At 44.3% G+C, this 22,086-nt stretch overlaps 1 long non-coding RNA gene across 1 annotated transcript; it reads right to left on the bottom strand.

Annotated features, from left to right (window-relative positions):
* Positions 1 to 209: 209 nt before the first annotated feature.
* LOC134736309 (uncharacterized) lies at positions 210 to 21,152 on the bottom strand. The gene is made up of 3 exons (XR_010120244.1): positions 20,975 to 21,152; positions 3,084 to 3,190; positions 210 to 1,410 (listed from the first exon to the last, which is right to left on the bottom strand). It is a non-coding gene; the product is annotated as an uncharacterized lncRNA (long non-coding RNA).
* Between the last annotated feature and the right edge of the window lie 934 nt (positions 21,153 to 22,086).

Genomic DNA, 22,086 nt, shown 5'->3' with positions numbered 1-22,086 from the left:
CTCTGGAGGCTGGGAAGTCCAAGATCAGGGCATTGGCAGATTCGGTGTCTGGTGAAGGCCTGCTTTCTGCTTCACAGATGGGTGCCTTCTTGCTGTGTCCTCATGTGGTGATAAGGGCAAGCCAGTGCTCTTAGTCTCTTTGATAAGAGCGCTAATCCTATTTCCGAGGGCCCATCGTGACTGAATCACTTCTCAGCAATCCTCCCTTCTAATCTCATCACTTTCGGGGCTAGAATTTCAACATATGAATTTGTGTGGGGGGCACAAACATTGAATCCGTTGCAATGAACATCAAAGGATGGTACAGTGGTTAGTGTTTGTGTATCATGGCATACCTAATAATTTTATATCTTGGTTGCTGAAAATAAAACAAATAAAAGCTTTCATTTACATGCTTTTTTTGCATACCTTTTCCGGAAAAAATTCTCTATTTTAGTACTGGTTTGTGTGGCTCATACTACATCTATGGCCATTAAAATCCAATAGAACTCCAGAGTGAGGAAGCACTTTGCTGTCTTTCTCTATGGTGTTTTCCAGGTAGGGTCAGATTGCCAGGTGTCATCAGACATGTTTTGGTAGACAGTGAGGGGAGGGGGTGGAGAGGGTGCAGTTTATTATACATAAATTATACCTCAACAAAGCTGGTACTTTTTAAAAAATTTGCCATAATTCTTTATATTATAAAGATATAAAGAAATTTTTGCACTGTCTCTCAAGTTTGTCCAGAGGATAAAATGAGAGGCATATAACAGTATAGAATATTATTCAAAGATCAAATATTTATCCAAACTTTAATACTAGAGAAAGATGGGCAGGTACAAGCGTGAGCAAGGGGAAAATGAGAAAGAGCAGAAGGAGATGTTACTGAAGCAAAGTCTGAGGATGCCTGCTTCAAAAAGTTTCAAAGCTAATTTATGGAGATGGCTTCTTTCCTTAAACCTCACGAACCACCCTCTGCTAGCTTTCAACTTTTCTTCTGCAGCTTCCTCACCTCTCTCAGCCTTCATAGAACTGAAGAGAGTTAGGGCCTTCCTCTGGATTAGGCTTTGGTTGAAGGGAATGTTGTGGCTGGTTTGATTTTCTGTCCGGAGCACTCAAACTTTCTCCATAGCAGCAATAAGGCTGTTTCACTTTCTCATCACTTGTGTGTTTACTGGAGTAGCACTTTCAATTTCCTCCAGGAACTTTCTCTTTGCACGCACAGCTTGGCCCACTGTTTGGTGAAAGAGGCCTAGCTTCCCGTCTATCTTGGTTTCCAGGATGCCTTCCTCACTCAGCTCAATCACTTCCAGCTTTTGACGTAAAGTGAGAAATAGGTGATTCGTCCTTTCATTTGAATACTTAGAGGCGATTGTAGGATTATTAATTGGCCTAATTTCAATACTGTTGTGTCTCAGGGAATACAGAGGCCTGAAGAGAGGAAAAAAGAGATGGGGGATGGTGGGTGGAGCGGTCAGAATACACACATTTATTGGCAAGTTTGTCATCTTATATTGGCACAGTCGTGGCACCCCGAAACAATTACAATAGTAACATCAAAGATTACTGATCACAGATCACATAACAGACATAATAATACAAATTTAAAATATTGCAAGAGTTACCAGATGCAATACAGTGACACAAAGTGAGCACATGCTATTGGAAAAAATGGTGCTGATAGACTTGCTCAATGCAGGGTTGCCACATGCCTTCAATTTATAAAAAATGCAGTATCTGAGAAGTGCAGTGAAGCAAAGCACAATAAAATGAGGTATGAGGCTGGGCGTGGTGGCTTATGCCTGTAATCCCAACACTTTGGGAGGCCGAGGCAGGCAGATCACCTCAGGTCAGAAGTTCGAGACCAGCCTGACCAACATGGAGAAACCCCGTCTCTACTAAAAATACAAAATTAGCCGGGCGTGGTGACGCATGCCTCTAATCCCAGCTACTCGGGAGGCTGAGGCAGGAAAATCACTTGAACCCAGGAGGTGGAGGTTGTGGTGAGCTGAGATCCTGCCATTGCACTCCAGCCTGGGCTACAAGAGCAAAACTCCCTCTCAAAAAAAAAAAAAAAAAAAAAAAAAAAAAAAATAGAAACTAGAAAAGAAAATAAAACCAACAGTAAGCAGAAGAAAGGAAGTAAAAAGCATCAGTGTAGAAATCAATGCAATAGAAAACAGGCAAAAATCATTTACAGGAAATAAATGAAACCAAACTCTGTCTCTTTGAGAACGTCCATAATATTGATAAACTTCTATTCAGGCTTATCAGGAAAAAAAGAGAGAAAACAAAAACAAAAACAAAGAAAAATAAACTGCTTTTGAAATATAAACACTTTCTAGGAATAAAGGAATGTTGCTTATACATGATTTTACCAATAGTCTCATGAAAATTGCGGGGAGGACTGTGGCTGTAAACACAATGGTTTGAATTTTATGTAAATTCATAGCTTTTTATTGTTATTTTTAAATACAGAAAAGTTCTGAAGGTAGTAATTTTATTTGCCAGCTTTTTGGAAACTTTACATCTGAGGAAGATCTGCTGGAAGATGTCATTTGGGGTAATGCAAAATATTTCTGGAAGACACAAGTAAAATGGGCCCTCATTGACCAAGTAGTTTGTATAGATGTAGTGATTAAACTAAAGTAGAGGGGAGGTTGCAAAAATATTTGACAAAAAGAAATATGTGCTTGCAGTGCAAAACCACTGATCCTGTTCACAAACAGGCACAGTGAGAAAGATTTCCATATGCCTGGTAGAACAACCTCTGTGTGCCATCTTAAGCACTGGTGAATAACACTTTTATGCATTCTGTTACATCTGAATTTCACCACTTAACATGATATTTAAGCTGAATTAAAATGCCTTAATACTCTTGCCTTAATATTCTTCCAAGGTTTAGCAACTGGTCCTCTTAATAAAATAAAAAAATAGATTATGGTTAACTTTTTTGAAAAGGTACTCAAATATGTCAACTTTATTGTTTCTAGATATACACCTCTTTGTACTGAAAATTGTAAAAATAGCATGAAGTTTCCTCTTATTGCAATCCAAATTTTTGAAAGCCAGAAAATCTAATTATTCTGCTCTAGACAACTTACCTAATGCTTTCTTTATCCACAAGTAACTTCGCTTCAATTTCTTGATGTTGGGTTTCATCTCATTGACTTTGGGCTTCTAAATGGGAATACTTATGTCCTCTTCGCTTCTTTGGGTCAAATTAAACAGTAGAGCTAAAGTTATTCAAATACATTCAAACTACGCAGACCCCTCATAAATTACTAGTATCATGGTAGGAAGGAAAATATATAAGAAGAAAAATACATCCTAGAACTCATTATCAAAATTATTGGTGTGTAGTCTATACTAGCATAGAGTAGCTTTCCCAATCTGCTATGTAAAATTACCAGCAAGAAAAAAAAGTGCAAGAATAAGGTTTATGACTAAAGTGGCTCAGTGTCATGATTCCCTATTCTAGCATTCTCAGAAGGATCCCATCCGTTAGACACGCAGAAACTGCAACCCATCCAAATGTGATCTGTTTAATCAATAATCAACAGTACATATTGAAGACGGTATCTTTGCTATATGTGCTTGTCATAATGAAGGACGGTGTACAAATAACAAGTTGAGCCAGATGAACACTTTCATTCTGATGCCAAAATCAATCACTTTTTGTCATAATACCAGGCATAGATAATGGTTGATCCAGTGCACACTGTCTGTTATTACCCCATAATTTCTTGCAGCAGACATGTCATAATTTGACATACTCCTTGATCATTAAACATTGCAGTAGTCAGATATACTTGTCAAGATTAAGCTAAATGTCAGTAGAACACTCAGTGAAGGCTTGGAAATCTTGCTGCTTGCTCAGAGACACTGCCAACTGAAATGATAAATGTCATTGGGCTGTGGTCCTATTCTCATTGATGTATCAATAAATAAACGGATGCTGGGGAAAAAATGTTCTTCCAGATACCTGCCCACTCTGAACCTCGAGTTCTTTTCATCACTGTGAAAGACAGCTCCCTACACACGGCAGCCATTTCCCGGGAGGACTCTGAGCTGTGATTTTAAAAACAGAATGCACTCATCTGCCATTTTTCTTCCAAAATTGCTTGTGAATATCCCGTATGCTATCCAAGTCTCTCCACCCTTGTAGTCTTTGTATAAATGGGTTCATTTTGTTCTTTTTAATTTTTCTAAGACAGAGTCTCACTCTGTGGCCCAGGCTGGAGTTCACTGGCGATATCTGGGCCCACTGCAACCTCCACCTCCCAGGTTGAAGCGCTTCTCCTGCCTCAGCTTCCTGAGTAGCTGGGATTACAGGCGTGCACCAACACGCCTCGCTAATTTTTATATTTTCAGTAGAGACGGGCTTTTGACGTGTTGGCCAGGCTGGTCGTGAACTCCTGGCCTCAAGCGATCCACCCGCCTTGGCCTCCTAAAGTGCTGGGATTACAGGCTTGAGCCACGGCGCCCGGCCCCTTTGTTCTTATTTGTTGTTATTGCAGTGGGATTCTAGGAGGTGCTGGGAGTGCAGAAGTTAATCAACATACTTAGCTTGAATAGACATCCCAGTATTGATAGAGTTGCAATCTTAAAAAAAGAAAGAAAGAAAGGAAAAAAAAAGCCCAACAGTCATGGGATGAAAAAGTATTTGGGCGAGGATGAAAGAGTCAAACTCTCACTGTGCACATGAAATCACAAGTATGGGCTGAGCGCAGTGGCTCACGCCTGTAATCCCAGCACTTTGGGAGGCGGGTGGATCACGGGGTCAGGAGATCGAGACCATCTTGGCAAACACGGTGAAACCCCGTCTCTACTAAAAAAAAAATACAAAAAATTAGCCAGGCATGGTGGCGGGCGCCTGTAGTCCCAGCTACTCGGGAGGCTGAGGCAGGAGAATGGCGTGAACCCAGGAGGCGGAGCTTGCAGTGAGCTGAGATTGCGCCACTGTACTCCAGCCTGGGCGACAAGGCAAGACTGCATCTCAGAAAAAAAAAAGAAAAAAAAAGAAAAAGAAATCACAAGTATGTACACACGCAACTGTCCTGCTACTAACACAACATTTTGGTTTTCTTATAATATTGAAATTTTATTAAACATTGAAATACATTTTATTGAAGTTGAGAGTTGTATCTTCTTTTACCATGACCGCCAATATGTATGTGCAATAAAAGCTATAAGAATATTTGCATTTGACCCCTAAAATAAGGAACCTGGATTTAATAATTTGGCAGTTGCTTTGTTTCATTTAAATTTGAATATTTTTCTGCTTTATTTTAATAGATTGTTCCTATTGCATTATTCAAAGGTGTTAAAAAAAACTATGTGGTTGATTAGAGAACATTTATTATGTATATTTGTGAATATTTATAATAATGAGTTTTTATTAAACATGTACATATTATACATTATACCAGGTACATATTGTATATATTATACATTATATAAGGTAGGGAATACACGTTGCCCATGTGGAGTTTATAATATAGCTGGAAAAATAATATCAACATACATACTGTATGATTCCAACTAATTTTTTTTTCTTTTTGAGATGCAGTCTTGCTCTGTCACACAGGCTGGAGTGCGGTGGTGTGATCTCAGCTCACTGCAACCTCCGCTTCCCAGGTTCAAGCAATTCTCCTGCCTCAGCCTCCTCAGTAGCTGGGATTACAGGCACGCGCCACCAGACCCAGCTAATTTTTGTATTTTCAGTAGAGACGAGGTTTCACTGTGTCGGTCAGGCTAGTCTTGAACTCCTGACCTCATGATCCTCTCACCTTTGCCTCTCAAAGTGCTGGGATTACAGGTGTGAGCCCAGCACGCCCGGCCTTTTGCCCACTTTTAAGTTGGATTATTTGTTTTCTTATTGTAGAGTTTCAAGTATTCTCTGTATATTTTGAATACTAGCCCTTTATCAGATATGTTCTCCCTCCCTGTGACTTGTTTTCTAATTCTTTTAACAGTGTCACCCATGCAGTAGAAGTTTTTTTATTAATTATAATAAAGTCCCACTTAGCAAGTTTTTCTTTTGTAGGTCACACTATAGGTTTGTATTTAAAAACTCATAGTCAAACCCAAGGTCAGCTGTATTTTCTTCTGCTATCTTTTAGAAGTTTTACAGTTTTGCACTTTAAATTTAAGTCTATGATCCATTTTGAGTTAATTTTTGTGAGAAGTGTAAGGTCAGTATCTAGATTCATTTTTTTACATGTGGTTGTCCAGTAGTTTTAACACCATTTGTTAAGAAGCATATCTTTTTCCCATTGAATTACCTTTGCTTCTTTGTCAAAGATCTATTGACTATTTGTGAGAGTCTCTATCTGTGCTCTCTGTTCTATTCCATTGATCTATTTGACTATTCTTTACCAATACCACACTCTCTTGATTACTGTAAGTTTACAGTAAGTCTTGAAGTCAGTAAGCATTAGTCCTCTAATTTTGTTCTTCTTTACTATCATGTTGGCTTTTCTGCGTCTCTTGACTTTCTGTAGAGTTGGAGTCGGCTAGTCAATATCCACAAAGTAGCTTGCTTGGATTTTGATAAGTACTGCATTGATCCCAATACTGATCTGTAGATCAAGTTGAAAGAACTGATGTCTTAACGATATTGAATTTTCTTATTCATTAACATGCGGTAAGTCGATTTTTTAGATCTTCTTTGGTTTCGTTCATCAGATTTTCATAGTTTTCCTCAGATAGATACTATACATATTTTATTAGACTTATACCTAAGTATTTCATTTTTGGTGCTAATGTAAATGGCACTGTGTTTTTAATTTTAAATTTCAACTGTTCATTGATGGCATATAGAAAAAGAAATGACTTTCGTAAATTAACTTTGTATCCTTCATCCTTGCTGTAATCGCTTATAAAAGATTATACACATAGAATTCATTCTAGGAGTTTTTTGTTTATTCTTTGAGATTTTCTACATAGGCACTCATGGCATATATGAACAAAGACAGTTGTATCACTTCCTTTCTTCTTCTTTTTCTTTTTTTTTTGAGACAGAGTCTCGCTCTGTCACCCAGGCTGGAGTGCAGTGGCGCGATCTCGGCTCACTGCAAGCTCTGCCTCCCGGGTTCACGCCATTCTCCTGCCTCAGCCTCCCGAGTAGCTGGGACTACAGGCGCCCGCCACCACGCCCGGCTAATTTTTTGTATTTTTAGTACAGACGGGGTTTTGCCGTGTTAGCCAGGATGGTCCCGATCTCCTGGTCTCGTGATCCGCCTCCCTCGATATCCCAAAGTGCTGGGATTACAGGCATGAGTCACCATGCCCCGCCATCACTTCCTTTCTTATCTGTATACCTTTTATTTCGTTTTTCTGTCTTATTGCATTAGTTAGGACTTTCCATACAAAGTTAAATAAGAGTGATAAGAGGAGACATCCTTGTTTTGTTCCTGTTCTTAGTGGGAAAGTATCTCATTTTTCAGGCTTGAGTATCATGTTAAGTGGAGGGTTTTTTTTAGATTTAAAAAATCAATTTGAAGAAGTTTCTCTCTATTGCTAGTTTGCTGAAAGGTTTTTTGTTTTCTTTTTTTGAGGTGGAGTCTCACTCTGTCTCCCAGGCTGGAGTGTAGTGGTGTGATCTCTGCTCACTGCAACCTCTGCTTCCTGGGTTCAAGTGATTCTCCTGTCTCAACTTTTTTTTTTTTTTTTTTTTTGAGAGGGAGTCTCGCTCTGTCACCCAGGCTGGAGTGCAGTGGCGCGATCTCGGCTCACTGCAAGCTCTGCCTCCCGGGTTCACGCCATTCTCCTGCCTCAGCCTCTCCGAGTAGCTGGGACTACAGGTGCCCGCCACCACGCCCGGCTAATTTTTTTGTATTTTTAGTAGAGACGGGGTTTCACCATGGTCTCGATCTCCTGACCTCGTGATCCGCCCGCCTCGGCCTCCCAAAGTGCTGGGATTACAAGCGTGAGCCACCGTGCCCAGCCCTGTCTCAGCTTCTTGAGTAGCTGGGATATAGGTGCGCGCTATCATGCCCGGATAATTTTTTTTTTTTTTGTATTTTTAGTAGAGATGAGGTTTTCACAGTGTTAGCCAGGATGGTCTCGATTTCCTAACCTCGTGATCTGCTTGCCTTGGCCTCCCAAAATCCTGGGATTACAGGCATGAGCCACTGCACCCAGCCTGCTGAAAGTTTTTATCATGAATGATTGTTAGATATTGTCAAATTCTTTTTATGCATCTATTGATAACATTACATGATTTTTCTTCTTTAACCCATTGGTATAATGGATTGATCTTTGACTGTTGAACTAGGCTTGCATTCTGGAATACATCCCACTTTGTTATGGTATATAATACTTTCCTTGTTTCTTTTTTAAACTAATATATTCATTATTTTTAATACTTTTTCACAACTTCAATGAAAATCAAATAAGCCACCCCTGTGCTGTGTTTCTCTGTGCTGCTTGAAGCTGCCTGTGCTTACTTTTGGTTCTACATAGCTTCTCCCCCTAGAATGACATATATGTATGGTACAGCATTCAACATATGCTAACTCTTAGTGTTGTTATTATCTGAAGACCCTCAAGGACTGCTCATGGTGCTGATGTGGTTGGAGGGGACATGAACCATGTCTTGTAACTTTGCATGAATTATTTACACATGCTTGAGACAAGGTTAGTTTTCTGCATCAAAGGATGAGCAAGGCGATGATAAAGAGGCGGCTAGCTCCATCCCGTTCCAGCTATGGTCATTGCTGACGCGCACTTTGCATACACATGCTCATCCAAGTTGCATACTGCACTCAATCAGACTCCGGTGTGAAAGAGAGGTAGGAAAGAGGGACATGGGCCCACTTTCAGCTCTGGTTTATTCAGCTCTTACCACTGATCTGTATGAGGACTGAAATGAAATCTCCAGCTAACACTGAACTGGAAGGAGCAGCCTGTGTGTGGTGAAGAGACAAAACCTAAAACAATCTGAACAGAAACAAAGCACTTTTCCAAACTAAGAAGAGGGCAATAAATGTAGTTTGACACTTTAGTTTAAAAATACACAAATTTAGGCCAGGCGTGGTGGCTCACGCCTGTAATCTCAGCACTTTGGGAGGCCAAGGTGGGCAGATCACGAGGTCAGGAGTTTGAGACCAGCCTGGCCAGTATGGTGAAACCCTGTCTCTACTAAAAATACAAAAATTAGCTGGGTGTGGTGGTGTGCACCTGTGCTCCCAGCTACTCGGGAGGCTGAGGCAGAAGACTGGCTTGAACACAGGAGGCGGGGCTGCAGTGAGCCGAGATCATGCCACTGCACTCCAGCCTGGGCAACAGAGTGAGATTCCGTCTCAAAAAAAAAAAAAAAAAAAAAAAAACACAAATATTAGAATAATGCCTGTGAAACAAAAGTGACCTGAGTTTATGTCCCTGTGGCCTTGACAAAAGTCTGTGGTATAATGAGGTCACCTCATATCTTAGTGAGTTTGAAGGGAGTGAGGCCTCTCCTGCCCCCAGCTTCAGACCACACTGAAGAGCCTGAGCCCAGTTCCAGCCACAGGATTTTCAGTAAGATGTCAATAAATCAGAGTTTGTCAAGAGAAGGAGGGTGAAGGGCCTTCTACCCTGACATGCCAGGTCTCAGACAGAGAGGAAGGCATTAGTTGCAGTAGAGAGAAAACTCAGGCATGAGCAGGATGGTCAACTTTAAATTCTACAGCTCCCTCCCATGGGGGAGACATTAGACTCACACTAAGAAGATAGGTCTGTAATTGGTGGATGGGGCTGCAGGAAGTTGTACCACAGACAAACATAAAGAAGAACTCAGGGCCGGGCGCGGTGGCTCACGCTTGTAATCCCAGCACTTTGGGAGGCCGAGGCGGGTGGATCACGAGGTCAGGAGATCCAGACCACGGTGAAACCCTGTCTCTACTAAAAATACAAAAAAAAATAAGCCGGGCGTGGTGGCGGGCACCTGTAGTCCCAGCTACTCGGAGAGGCTGAGGCAGGAGAATGGCGTGAACCCGGGAGGCGGAGCTTGCAGTGAGCCGAGACTGCGCCACCGCACTCCAGCCTGGGCAACAGAGCGAGACTCCGTCTCAAAAAAAAAAAAAAAAAAAAGAAGAACTCAGGAATGAAGATTCTCAAAAATGAATGTTTTCTCTCAAAGTAGTCTCACAGTGTATCGTACAGTGATGCTCTGTTTTCTATAGAAGTCTAAATCCCGTAAGAAGTTCAGAAGATCCTTTGTTCCTCACTCCTGCCTGTAAGCCAGTTTCATCTCCGGGACACAGTCTGCCACCCTGTGTGCCCTGAGTCACAGCCCCTCTGCACTAACTATGCTTCTCCCAAAACCAGCATGCTCCTTTCACCTTCCTGCCTCTGCCCATGACTTTCTTTTGGTCTGGAATGCCTCCAACAGTTCAGCTCTTAAAGCTCATATACCCTCAGGCCATAGTTGAAAATATGTGTATCCTTGTTTATTCTCAACAGTTCCAATAAAAATCCGCCTCCCCTTTGAAGTCTTCATGACTGCTCTACTTTAACCTCCAAAGCAAAGTTAGATACCCCACGATCTCTGCTCCCATGACACCCACCCACTTCGATTATGGCATGTTCCACATTCTAATTATTTGCTTACTGTCTCCTCTAGTTGACTCTGAGCAGACACCTTGTCTTATTCATCTGTGCATCTGAAGAGTTTACACACAAGGCTCACACCACAATGGGTGAATGAGCACTCAGAGAGGAATCTGTACCCAGATGAAGGCATGGACCCTTCAGCACTAAGCTTCTGTGATCTCATAACATCTTGCCTTAATATTCTTCCAAGGTTTAGCACCTGATCCTTTTAAACACATTTGTTAATAAAGAATAAACAGGCTATTGTTAACTTTTAAATAACTAGTTACTTTTTATTATGAAATAAGAATTTTGGAAGAGGCTAAGTGATCTGTATATGTGGGACGGAGGAAAGTGAATATTAATGGCCTATGACACATCATTAAGTTTCTTTTCTATTTCATAGAATTCTCTACTCACATTACTGTCTTATTCAGTGTTCTTTTGTTTGGTGTTGAACCAGCGCAAAATCTCTGAGGTTAAAATGGAATTATTCTAAAGCCTGGAAGCCTGGTAGCTTCAAGAAGAGCTAGAACCGAAGCCTGGAAAGAGCTGCAGGAGCAGCTCCAGCTACTCTAAGTGACTCTCTCCCAGGTGCTCTGATCGCTTTTCACAACTTCTCTCTCCACATCGCTTCAGCTTTTCTTTCAACAGATTGACTATGTCTGCTTTCCTAAGCTCCTGGTTAAATATGGAAGCACCAAAGATCCCAAACTTAAATATTCTAAGTTAAAGTGACCCATAAGGAAAGACCAGTATCTCTCAATCCCAATTCCCACATTTTAAAGAGAAAATGTGGTTGGGTCAGTTGTTCTACCTTTAAATGAATAGGCTCAGGTATGGGACATGATTCCATAACACAAACATGGCAGGCAGGGCCCACCATTGTGGGGTCAGTCCTCAGATAAAAACTTTTTTTTTTTTTTTTTTGAGATAGCATCTCACTCTGTCACCCAGGCTGGAGTGCAGTGGTGCAACCTCGGCTCACTGCAACTTGTGCCTCCTGGGTTCAAGCGAGACTCCTGTCTCAGCCTCCCGGGTTCAAGCAAGTCTCCTGTCTCAGCCTCCCGGGTAGCTGGGATTACAGTTTTGCACCACCACGCCTGGCTAATTTTTGTATTTTTAGTGGAGAGGGGAGTTTTATCATGTTGGCCAGGCTGGTCTTCAACTCCTGACCTCAGGTGATCCACCCATCTCAGCCACTCAAAGTGCTGGGATTACAGGCATAAGCCACCACTCCTGGCCAATAACTTTATTTATTTATTATTTTATTTATTTATTTTTTGAGATGGAGTCTGGCTCTGTCGCCCAGGCTGGAGTGCAGTGGTGTGATCTCAGCTCACTGAAAGCTCTGCCTCCTGGGTTCACGCCATTCTCCTGCCTCAGCCTCCTGAGTAGCTGGGACTACAGGCGCCTGCCACCACTTTGGCCAATTTTTGTATTTCTTAAGTAGAGACGGGGTTTCACCGCAGTAGCCAAGATGGTCTCGATCTCCTGATCTTGTGATCTGCCCGCCTCGGCCTCCCAAAGTGCTGGGGTTACAGGCATGAGCCACCGCGCCTGGCCCAGAACTTTATTATAGGTGTTACACGCATACCAAAAGAATAAGCGCACCACAATGATCTAATTCAATTTTGCTTTTTGAGAGGGTTTACAGAAAGATTAAACGGACTGATTAAGATTGAGAGCCCTTTTCCCCTTAGACCAAATTTTAGTTAGCTGTTGTCAGCTATAAAGCTCATTATTATTCTTATGAACTTTAGAATCTAAAAAGATAAATCAATCATTTGCATGTTTGTTAAGACTTTGACTGAGCCATCCCTACAAGGCAGGTAAAGACAGCACTCAGCACAGGACTGTGGCCTACACTGATCTCTCCTTACTTCCATTATCCACATTCACATCCACGTCTTAAATTACTGCCTTCTCAAAGTTAACAACTACACCCAGGCTGGAGTGCAATGGCATGATCTTGGCTCACTGCAACCTCTGCCTCCCGGGTTCAAGCGATTCTCCTGCCTCAGCCTCCCTAGTAGCTGGGACTACAGGCGCCTGCCACCACGCCCATCTAATTTTTATATTTTTAATAGAGACTGGGTTTTACCATGTTGGCCAGGATGGTCTTGATCTCTGGACCTCGTGATCCACCCGCCTCGGCCTCCCAAAGTGCTGGGATTACAGGCGTGAGCCACCACGCCCGGCTTTTTTTTTTTTTTTTTGAGACGCAGTCTCCCTCTGTGCCCAGGCTGGAGTGCAGTGGCGCGATCTCGGCTCACTGCAACCTCCACCTCCTGGGTTCACGCCATTCTCCTGCCTCAGCCTCCCAAGTACCTGGGATTACAGGTGTGAGCCCCCACGCCCGGCTAATTTTTGGTATTTTTAGTAGAGATGGGGTTTCACTGTGTTAGCCAGGATGGTCTCAATCTCCTGACCTCATGATCTGCCCGCCTTGGCCTCCCAAAGTGCTGGGATTACAGGCGTGAGCCACCGCGCCTGGCCCATTCTCTGTTTTTTTTTTAACTCAGGAATCCCTCTCTCCTTCCTGTCTTGAAAGCTTCAGCCTTCTGAGACTTAAGAATACGATTTCAGGGCAGGCCCAGTGGCTCGCGCCTGTTATCCCAGCACTTTGGGAGGCTGAGGCGGGCAGATCGCGAGGTCAGGAAATCAGACCATCCTGGCTAACACGGTGAAACCCCGTCTCTACAAAAATACAAAAAAATTAGCCGGGCGTGGTGGCGGGCGCCTGTAGTCCCAGCTACTTGGGAGGCTGAGGCAGGAGAATGGCGTGAACTTGGGGGGCAGAGCCTGCAGTGAACCCAGATCGCGCCACTGCACTCCAGCCTGGGCGACAGAGCGACACTGTCTCAAAACAAAACAAAACAAAAAAAGGCAATTTCAAAACCTAGATAAAAACTAAATCTTTTGAGATTCAGTGCTAAATTCTCAATTTGTGTTCACTAAAAGACATATACTTGGACAGTGACTAATTTGGTAGTTATTTCCCTTGGACTGATAAGTACATTCCTTTTTTTTTTTTTTGTGAGACAGAGTTTTGCTCTGTCGTCCAGGCTGGAGTGGCATGATCTCAGCCAACTGCAACCTCCATCTCCTGGGTTCAAGCAATTCTCCTGCCTCAGCCTCCTGAGTAGAGTAGCTGGGATTACAGGCGTGTGCCACCATGCCCGGCTAATTTTTGTAATTTGAGTAGAGACGGGGTTTCACCATGTTGACCAGGCTGGTCTCAAACTCCTGACCTCAGGTGATCCGGCCTCCTCGGCCTCCCAAAGTGCTGGGACTACAGGTGTGAGCCACTGTGCCTGGCCCAAGTACATTCATTTTTAAACAATTAAGAAGTTTTGTAATGACTTGTGAAATGAGGTGGTGAAATATAATTAAAATAATCACTATTTTAATGGTGGTTCTCCATGGAATATTTCATAAAATTATTTAGCACCTTGTTAAGTTTTTAAGAACTAATAATGAAATAATATAACAATAAGCCAGGAACATAGTGTTATAAATAGATACAAAATACTTTAGAGATTGAAGTTTTGTATTCAAAGAGATGGGAGTGAAGTAACTAGAACTGCAAACAGGCAGACTGAAGGAGATAGAGACATGAAGAAACATTCAAAATATCAACAAATGCAGGAGATGATTTTCTGAAAAAATTAAAATAGACCACTAGCTAGACTAATAAAAAAGAAAAGAAAGATGATTCAAATAAACAATCAGAAACAACAAGGGCAGTATTACCACTGACCCCACAGAAATACAAATAACTATCAGAGAACATGATGAACACCTCTGTGCATATAAACTAGAAAATCTAGTAGAAATGGATAAATTCCTGGACATATACACCCTCCCAAGACTGAACCAGGAAGAAATTGAGTCCCCGAACAGACCAAAAATGAGCTCCAAACTTGAATCAGTAATAAATAGCCTGTCAACCAAAAAAGGCCCAGGACCAGACACATTCACAGCTGAATTCTACCAGATGTACAAAGAAGAGCTGGTATTACTCATACCAAAACTATTCAAAAAAATTGAGGAGGAGGGATTCCTCCCAAACTCCTTCTATGAGGCCAGCATCATCCAGATACCAAAACCTGGCAGATATACAACAACAACAACAAAAAACTTCAGGCCAATATTCTTGATGAACGTTGATGCAAAAATCCTCAACAAAATACTGGCAAACCGAATTGAGCAGCAGATCAAAAGCATATCCACCAGGATCAAGTAGACTTCATCCCCGGGATACAAAGTTGGTTCAACCTACACAAACCAATAAATGTTATTCATCACATCACAGAACTAAAGGCCAAAACCATATGATTATCTCAAAAGATGCAGAAAAGGCTTTCAATAAAACTCAACATTCATTCATGTTAAAAACTCTCAATAAACTAGGTATTGAAGAAACATACCTCAAAAAAATAAGCACCATATATGATAAACCCACAGCTAATATCATACTTAATGGGCAAAAGCTGGAAGCATTCCCCTTGGAAACGGGCACAAGACAAGGTTGCCCTTTCTCACTACTCCTATTAAATATAGCATTGGAAGTTCTGGCCAGAGCAATCAGGCAAGATAAAGAAATAAAGAACATTCAAATAGTAAGAGAAAAAGTCAACCATCCCTGTTTGCAGATGACATGATCATATTTCTAGAAAACCCCATAGTCTCAACCCAAAAGCTTATTAAGCTGATAAGCAACTTCAGGAAAATCTCGGGATACAAAATCAATGTGCAAAAATTTCTAGCATTCCTATACACCAACAAAAGTCAAGCCAAGAGCCAAATCAGGAACAAACTCCCACTCACAACTGCAACAAAAAGAATAAAATACCTAAGAATACAGCTAACAAGGGAGGTGAAAGGTCTCTACAAGGAGAACTACAAACCACTGCTCAAATAAATCAGAGAAGGTGCAAACAAATGGAAAAACATTCCATGCCCATGGATAAGAAGAATAAATATTGTTGGCCGGACACAGTGGCTCATACCTGTAATCCTGGCACTTTGGGAGGCCAAGGTGGGCAGATCATGAGGTCAAGAGATCGAGACCATCCTGGCCAACATGGTGAAACCCCGTTTCTACTAAAAATACAAAAATTAGCTGGGCATGGTGGTGCACACCTGTAGTCCCAGCTACTCAGGAGGCTGAGGCAGGAGAATCGCTTGAATCTGGAAGGCGGAGGTTGCAGTGAGCTGAGATAGTGCCACTGCACTCCAACCTGGCGACAGAGCGAGACTCCATCTCAAAAGAGAGAGAGAAAAAAAAGAGCCAATATTGTTAAAATGGCCATACTGCCCAATGCAATGTACAGATTCAATGCTATGCCTATTAACTATCACTGACATTCTTCACAGAACTACAAAAACTCTTTTAATATTCATATGGAACCAAATAAGAGCACGAATAGCCAAGGCAATCTTAAGCAAAAATAACAAAGCTGGAGGCATCATGCTACCCGACTTTGAGCTATACTACAGGGCTACAGTAACCAAAACAGCATGGTACTGGTACAAAAACAGAATAGAGAACCCACAAATAAGACCACACACCTACAACAATCTGATCTTCAACAAACCTGACAAAAGCAAGCAATGGGGAAAATATTCCCTATTCAATAAATGGTGCTAGGATAACTGGCTAGCCATACACAGAAGACTGAAATTGAACCTCTTCTTTACACCATATAAAAAAATTAACTCAAGATGGATTAAAGACTTAAATGTAAAACCCAAAACTATAAAAATCCTGGAAAACAACCTAGGCAATACCATTCAGAACAGTCACAGGAAAAGATTTCATGATAAAGACACAAAAAGCAATTGTAACAGAAACAAACATTGACAAGTGGGATCTGATTAAACTAAAGACCTTCTGCACAGCAAAAGAAACTATCAACAGAGTAAACAGACAACCTACAGAATGCAAGAAAATATTTGCAAACTGTGCATCTGACAAAGGTCCAATATCCAGCATCTATAAGGAACTTAAACTAATTTACAAGAAAAAAACAACCCCATTAAAAAGTGGGAAAAGGTAGGCCGGGTGCGGTGGCTCACGCTTGTAATCCCAGCACTTTGGGAGGCCGAGGCGGGCGGATCACGAGGTCAGGAGATCGAGACCATCCTGGCTAACACGGTGAAACCCCGTCTCTACTAAAAATACAAAACATTAGCCGGGTGTGGTGGCAGGCGCCTGTAGTCCCAGCTACTCAGAGAGGCTGAGGCAGGAGAATGGCATGAACTCGGGAGGCGGAGCTTCCAGTGAGCCGAGATGGCGCCACTGCACTCCAGCCTGGGTGACAGCGCGAGACTCCGTCTCAAAAAAAAAAAAAAAAAAAAAAAGTGGGAAAAGGACATGAACAGATACTTTTCAAAGGAAGACATACATGCGGCCAACAATCATATGAAAAAAAGCTCAACATCAGTGATCATTAGAGAAATGCAAATCAAAACCACAGTGAGATACCATCTCACACCAGTCAGAATGGTGATTTTTTAAAATAATAAAACATTATAAACTATACCTAACATTTATAGAACACTCCACCCAACAGCAGCAGAATACGTTTTTCTAAAAGAAAATGATATCCTGAAACATTGTTCAGCAGAACTGTTACAATTTCTTTTTAAAAACCTGAAATTTCTTCTTTTAATTGGTAATGATTTTTTTCTTTTCTTTTAAGTTCAGGGTTACATGTGAAGGTTTGTTACACAGGTAAACCTGTGACATGGGGGGTTATTGTACAGATTATTTCATCACCCAGGTATTAAGCCTAGTACTCATTAGTTATCTTTCCTGATCTTCTCCCTCCTCCCACCCTCCACACTTCGAGATACCACAGTGTGTGTTGCTACCCTCTATGTGTCCGTGCGTTCTCATCAGAATGGCTATTATTAAAAAGCAAAAATCAAAAAAAAAACAGATGCTGGCGAAGTTGTGGAGAAAAAGGAACAATTATACATTGTTGGTGGGAGTGTAAATTAGTTCAACTATTTTGGAAGACAGTGTGATGATTCCTCAAAGACCTAAAGACAGAAATGTCATTCAGCCCAGCAATCCCATCACTGGGAATACACCCAAAAGAATATAAATCATTCTATTATAAAGGCACATACACACATGTTTACTGAAGCACTATTCATAACAGCAAGGACATGGAATCAACCTAAATGCCCAACAATGATAGACTGGATAAAGAAAATGTAGTACATATACACCATGGAATACTATGCAGCTATAAAAAAGAATGAGATCATGTCCTTTGCACAAACATGAATGGAGCTGGAGGCCATTATCCTTAGCAAACTAATACAGGAACAGAAAACCAAATACAGCATGTTCTCACTCACAGTGGGAGCTAAACGATGACAGCATATGGACAAACAGAGGGAAACATTAGGGTGGAGGGTAGGAGGAGAGAGAAGAACGGGAAATTAACAAATGGGCATTAGGCTTCATACCTGGGTGATGAAATAATCTGTACAACAAACCTCCGTGACACAAGTTTACCTGTGTACCAAACTAATATGGAAGTGCTGGGAAGGGAAGAGCGTGGTCCCTTTATTTTTATTTATTTTATTTTTTTTGAAGCTTCTGAGAACCATGTATTTGAGATGGAAATTCACTTGAGATAATAAATTAATGCAGATAAAAAATATTTGGGGAATTAAAGGGCTGGGCGCCGTGGCTCACATCTGTAAACCCAGCACTTTGGGAGGCCGAGGCGGGTGGATCACGAGGTCAGGAGGTCGAGACCATCCCGGTTCAAGAGCAGCCTGGCCAACTTGGTAAAACCCTGTCTCTACTAAAAATATTTTTAAAAACTAGCCAGGCATGGTGGCGAGGGCCTGTAATCCCAGCTATCCAGGAGGCTGCGGCAGGAGAATCACTTGAACCCAGGAGGTGGAGGTTGCAGTGAGCCGAGATGGCACCACTGCACCACTCCAGCCTCGGCAACAGAGTGAGACTCCATCTCAAATTTAAAAAAAAAAAAAAAAAAAAGGCCGAGCATGGTGGCTCACGCCTGTAATCCCAGCACTTTAGGAGGCTGAGGCGGGCGGATCATGAGGTCAGGAGACCGAGACCATTCTGGGTAACACGGTGAAATCCCGTCTCTACAAAAAATACAAAAAAATCAGCCAGGCGTGGTGGCCGGCGCCTGTAGTCCCAGCTACTCGGGAGGCCGAGGCAGGAGAATGGCGTGAACCCGGGAGGCGGAGCTTGCAGTGAGCCGAGATCGCGCCACTGCACTCCATCCTGGGCGACAGAGCGAGACTCCGTCTAAAAAAAAACTAAAACAAACAAACAAACAAAAAACAGAGCAACTGGTGGGAGTTCCTCCTGGGACTCGGACTCCGAGATATTGTGGACAGTGTCGAGGACGGTGTAGTCCTGCCGGAAGTCCCTTACTGCCGCCCGCCAGTCCGCCCGGGCCGTCAGCAGGCAGAAGATCCTCGGCAGGTACCAGGCCTTGAAAAGGGCCGCTACATCCCAGTTCATGGGCTGGATGAAGGCCATGGTGATCTTGGCAGGTATTCCATGCGCACGTGGTCCAAGCGGTCGTCCAGGTTCCCAGGGTGGCCGGGAGTGCTGTCCAGGATGAGCAGCACCTGTAGGGAAAGTCGTGCCGGGTGCAGCACCCTCCACTGCGGAGCAGAAGTGCAGGAACCGCGCCTGGAAGAGGCTCACGGTTACCCAGGCTTTTTTTTTTTTTTTTTTTTTGAGACGGAGTCTCGCTCTGTCACCCAGGCTGTACCCAGGCTTTCTTGTGCGAGCACCACACCAAGGGCAGGTTGGCCTTGGAGGAGCCATTGAGGTAACACGGGTTCTCCAAGGGGTACCCCAGCAGGGCCTTCAGCTCGAAGTCGCCGGCTGCGTTGCCACCGAGCAATAGGGTCAGGAGGTCTCCGGCGGCTTTGACCCGGGGCCGACTCACCTTCCACAGGAAAATGAACGTCCTCTCGGCAGGCGCCTACAAAGGAACCTAGGCTTATCCATGCCGAACACCAGCCAGGGTGTGTAGCTGCCCTCCGGGATCACCCTGCGCATTAGCGCTGGCTTCTTGTGCGCAGCCTCCAGGTCCGCGCCGCTGGCCCCGATGCTGCTCAAGCTGCGGCGCGCCTTGAAGCCAGCGAACCACCCTCGACCAGCCCCGACGCTCTCGGGCTAGGCGCCCTCGCCCTGCTCCTGCTTGCGGTTCTCGAACGGGCTGTGGGCTTTCTCCTGAATGAGCGCCACACTGAGGGGCACGTTGCGCTGGCTCTGGTCCTCCATCCGCACGCGTCAACTTGGTGGCCGCCGGCAGTGTGGCCTCCTGGGAACTCGCCCAGATCTTTTCCTTGTCACGAATGGTGGCCAAGGTGGCGCCTTCCCGATTCTACTGAGCTTCTCTCCGGCTTCACAGTGCCACAGCGCCTCGAGCTTCACCTGCAGGTTGATGGCCTTGCGGTCCCACCTGATGCCGCGGTGATCGCCAGCGCTCAGCGGCCTCTTCGGGCCCAAGACTGTGGAGCGGGAGACTGTGTCCGCGCCGCTTCCTCCAGACAGCCCAAGGGGGTAGTTGTGTTCCCGCTACTGAGCCCGCTGATCTCAGCACTCGCTGCCACTAGGGCCCCAGCCCTGACTGGCGCTGTAAAACGCCGACACAAGGCTTAGTGGTGGGGAGTGCTGACAGGCTTGGGTAACACCTGGTAAAGATAATTCACCAAGTCTCTCTCTTTAGGGAGCAGATTCGGGCCATATTAGGGTCACAAGGCTCACCTCCCACTGGACGTCTGCCCGGTGCACTAAACTAACTTCACTCTCAGGAATGCAGCAAGCTTCTGTAAACACACTAGGACTTTATAAGCTTTCCCTGCCCCCGACACTGACCATCAGGGTTCCAAGTCACCTACTCCTTGGCCTCCCCAAGGATTCAGGTTGGCACCGTAAACAATGAGCTGAGATTACAGGTGCCAGTCACCACACCTGACCTGGAGGTTTCTTTTTAAAGGTAATACACAGCCTGGAAAATAACCCCGATCGGCTGCAGGAGAACCAGGAAAGGAAGTGTGTCCCTCCTATCACAGGGCTCAGAAGCAGCCACCAGACCAGTTTCTCATGTGTCATTCCACCAGGGGGCAGGCCAGGCACCTTGTTTCTTCCACAAACAGGATCTCTCAGAACTCTGCTTTCGCTCTTGATTTGTGAAGAGATTTACACTAAAGCAGCCCTGGCTGCTCTCTCTGAGTTGCGGGAATGCCAGTAACTCACACAGGACACCTGGTGAGTGTGGCTCTGGGGTGGATCTGGGCAGGGCCACCATAAGAGTTCCCAGTCCTTGCAGGGTTTCAGGAAGACCCAAGAATGGCAGTCAAAGGAAGGGAAGGCCAGGCTGTCGTCACTACTCACCTGGCAGGAGGCCCCAGAATGCTCCTCAGCTGTGCTGCCCTCCTTCTCACGCATGCTTAGTCAGTGTCTGTGAGCAGATCCCTCTCTCCTTCCTGGGTTACCTTGTCGGACTAACAGTTCACCTGAGCTCCATCCATAAAAGGTTTGGCAGCCTCTGCCGGTCTCCAGACTGCCCTGAGTCAATGCTTCGGGTCGCAGTGCGAGCAGTCTGCTTTAGCTGGGCGGGGCGGGGGTGGGGGTGGGGGCGGGCTTCGGCCCTTCCCCATCGCCCCGCCTCGCAGCGCAGTTTCCCGGAGGACGCCGAACCCAGGTTCCATCTTGGCCGCGAAGGCGTGGTCCCTTTAAACGATAGGGAAGGGGAGAAGGGAAGCGCCGGTAGAGGACGGCGTGGTCCCTGGCTAGGGCTCCACCCCCATGGACCTAGGTGAGGACAGGCACTTCTGCTTTCATGCCCAAATGTAGCATTTTCCAAGACCACCCTGGCCTGCCATGCCCCCATCATGGGCCTATAAAAACCAGAGACCTTAGCAAGCCCGGGACGCAAGCAGCTGGACATCATAAGGAACACATCATCAGCAGAAGACACAAGCAGCTGGTCATCGAAAGCACACTGGCAGAAGAGCAGGCCAACAGACACCTGCAGGCCATCAGGCCATCGACGGAGTCTCGCTCTGTCGCCCAGGCTGGAGTGCAGTGGCGCGATCTCGGCTCACTGCAAGCTCCGCCTCCCGGGTTCACGCCATTCTCCTGCCTCAGCCTCGCGAGTACTGGGACTACAGGCGCCTGCCACCACGCGCAGCTAATTTTTTGTATTTTTAGTGGAGACGGGGTTTCACCATGTTAGCCAGGATGGTCTTGGTCTCCTGACCCCGTGATCTGCCCATCTCGGCCTTCCAAAGTGCTGGGATTACAGGCGTGAGCCACTGCGCCCGGCCAGGACTTCTTTATTAAATGTTTTTTCATTAAAGGCAGTGATGTTAAATGTGCTCTTGCAAAGGGAGTTTCTCCTAAGGTTGCTGTTGTTAGGGAACTGTTGCTGTGGGCACCATTTCTAAGGAATGTTGCTAAAGACAGTGTTTCTAAGGATATTGCTAAGAGCTTTGTTGCCAAGG

This window comes from Symphalangus syndactylus, chromosome 3 (assembly GCF_028878055.3).
Source record: "Symphalangus syndactylus isolate Jambi chromosome 3, NHGRI_mSymSyn1-v2.1_pri, whole genome shotgun sequence".
NCBI lineage: Eukaryota > Metazoa > Chordata > Mammalia > Primates > Hylobatidae > Symphalangus > Symphalangus syndactylus.
This window is presented reverse-complemented; position numbering and strand designations above follow the sequence as displayed.